Source organism: Triticum urartu, chromosome 7A (genome assembly GCF_056163025.1).
Source record: "Triticum urartu cultivar PI428250 chromosome 7A, HENAU_Tu73, whole genome shotgun sequence".
In the NCBI taxonomy this organism is placed as follows: domain Eukaryota; kingdom Viridiplantae; phylum Streptophyta; class Magnoliopsida; order Poales; family Poaceae; genus Triticum; species Triticum urartu.
In genome coordinates, this window is record NC_141879.1 from 455,638,052 (window position 1) to 455,641,407 (window position 3,356).

The window sequence follows — 3,356 nt, forward strand, 5'->3', positions numbered from 1 at the left end:
AGCCCTAATCTCTCTTGGGAGGGCTGATCTAGAGTCCGTTCGGGGCTCCGGAGAGGGGAATCGGTCGCCATCGTCATCATCAACCTTCCTCCATCACCAATTTCATGATGCTCACCGCCGTGCGTGAGTAATTCCATCGTAGGCTTACTGGACGGTGATGGGTTGGATGAGATTTATCATGTAATCGAGTTAGTTTTGTGAGGGTTTGATCCCTAGTATCCATTATGTTCTGAGATTGATGTTGCTATGACTTTGCTATGCTTAATGCTTGTCACTAGGGCCTGAGTGCCATGATTTCAGATATGAATCTATTATGTTTTCATGAATATATGTGAGTTCTTGATCCTATCTTGCAAGTCAATAGTCACCTACTATGTGTTATGATCCGGTAACCCCGAAGTGACAATAATCGGGACCACTCCCGGTGATGACCGTAGTTTGAGGAGTTCATGTATTCACTAAGTGTTAATGCTTTGGTCCGGTACTCTATTAAAAGGAGGCCTTAATATCCCTTAGTTTCCAATAGGACCCCGCTACCATGGGAGGGTAGGACAAAAGATGTCATGCAAGTTCTTTTCCATAAGCACGTATGACTATATTCGGAATACATGCCTACATTACATTGATGAATTGGAGCTAGTTCTGTGTCATCCTATGTTATAACTGTTGCATGAGGAATCACATCCGACATAATCATCCATCACTGATCCATTGCCTACGAGCTTTGATCATTTATTGATCTTTGCTTAATTACTTTTCCGTTGCCACTGTTACAATCACTACAAAACCAATACTGTTACTTTTTCCACTATTACCATTACTATCATATTACTTTGCTACTAAATACTTTGCTGCAGATATTAAGTCTTTCAGGTGCGTTTGAATTGAAAACTCAACTATTAATACTTGAGAATATTCTTTGGCTCCCCTTGTGTCGAATCAATAAATTTGGATTGAATACTCTACCCTCGAAAACTGTTGCGATCCCCTATACTTGTGGGTTATCAGCCCCCAGGGGGTAGGCACGCCTCCACCCTCGTGGGCCCTGAGGGAGTCCTGGACTAAGGGGTCCTCGGGTGTCCGACCTGTTATCCATGGGCCGGACTGATGGGCTGTGAAGACATGAAGGCCGAAGACTGTACCCGCGTCCGGATTGGACTCTCCTTGTCGTGGAGGGCAAGCTTGGCGACCAACTATGAAGATTCCTTCTTATGTAACCGACTCTATGTAACCCTAGATTCCCCCCTAGTGTCTATATAAACTGGAGGGGTTAGTCCGGAAAGGATATATTCATTACCATAGTCATACAGCTAGGCGTCTAGGGTTTAGCCATTACGATCTCGTGGTAGATCAACTCTTGGAATACTCATATTCATCAAGATCAATCAAGTCGGAAGTAGGGTATTACCTCCATAGAGAGGGCCCGAACATGGGTAAACATCGTGTTCCCCGTCTCCTATTACCATCGATCCTAGACGCACAGTTCGGGACCCCCTACCCAAGATCCGCCGGTTTTGACACCGACATTGGTGCTTTCATTGAGAGTTCCACCGTGTCGTCGATGAAAGGTTCGATGGCCCGTTCAATCGTCTATAGTGACGCTGTCCAAAGAGAAACCTTCCTCCCCGGACAGATTTTCGTGTTCGGCGGCTTCGTACTGCGGGCCAACTCACCTGGCCATCTGGAGCAGATCGATAGCTATGCCCCTGGCCACCAGGTCAGATTTGGAAGCTTGAACTATGTCACGAATATCCGTGGACACTTGATCTTCAATGGATTTGAGACCGCGGCGATCGCTCCCCCTCGCTCCGATGAACATGACCTAAATCTGTCATCGGACCAGGTTCTGGAGATGGTTCCTATAACTGCTACGACCTTAGATCCGGAGTAGTTTGCACCATCCGATGCCACAGAGTCCGCGGTGTTGGAGCCGCACACAAACTCAACACCAGGCAATATCAGTGTCAATGGAATTTTGGACTCGTTTCCGACTATAAGTGCCGAACCTTGAGCACTCCCGGACACCGAGCTGGATCGGTTACCAGTCATCGAGTTTAGCGCCGCAGATGTCTTCCAACACTCGCCCTTCGGCGATGTGCTGAATTCGTTGAAAAAATTGTCCCCGATGGGGGACTCACGGCCGAACTATGTCCGGTTCGAGCTAGAGGCTGACAATGGAGAATTTCACTTCCCACCCGCCACCCACTTCATAGCCACCGTCGAGGACTTAACTGACATGCCTGCTTCTGGCTCCGAAGACATTGATGGCATAGACGACGATGCCGATAAGGAGCAAGGCCAAGACCCGCCAGTCATCAGGCGTGGGACGGCCACCCCTTCATATGACGTGTACATGATCGATACACTTAAAAAGCCTCGCAGCAAGGACAAAGGAGATCCAGTTAAAACTCCCGAGACACAGTCTAAATTCTGGCGCCCCAAATGCCGCCCCAAGTCACGCCATAGCAACGATGGCACTGGAGAAAATAGTACTCCGGACCGCGCGGAAAGCAATGAAGACCCTGTGGGAGCAATATCCGAGCAGGAGGAACAGGAAAACGGGCAAGCCAACCCAGATGAACAAGCCCCACCCAGCAACGGTTCAGAGGACGACAACTACCTTCCGCTCTCCGAAGATGAGGTAAGCCTCGGCGACGAAGACTTCATCGTACCCGAAGAGCCGTTCGAGCAAGAGCGCTTCAAGCGCAGGCTGATAGCTACGGCAAGGAGCCTGAAAAAGAAGCAGCAGCAGCTTCAAGCTGACCAAGACCTACTCAACGGCAGATGGACCGAAGTCCTGGTCGCCGAAGAATACGGCCTTAGTGGCCTAGCCAAAAGCTACTGATACGTCTCCAACGTATCTATAATTTTTGATTGATCCATGCTATATTATCTACTGTTTTTGACAATATTGGGCTTTATTATCCACTTTTATATTATTTTTGGGACTAACCTATTAACCGGAGGCCCAGCCCAGAATTGTTGCTTTTTGCCTGTTTTAGGGTTTCGAAGAAAAGGAATATCAAACCGAGTACAAACGGAATAAAACCTTCAGGAACGTGATTTTCTCAACGAACAAGACCCAGGAGACTTAGACCCTATGTCAAGACACAAAAGAGGAGGCCACGAGGTAGGGGGGCACGCCTACCCCCCAGGCGGGCCCTCCACCCTCGTGGGCCCCCTGTTGCTCCACCGACATACTCCTTCCTCCTATATATACCTATGTACCCCCAAACGATCAGATACGGAGCCAAAACCCTAATTCCACCACCGCAACTTTCTGTATCCACGAGATCCCATCTTGGGGCCTATTCCGGAGCTCCGCCGGAGGGGGCATCGATCACGGAGGGCTTCTA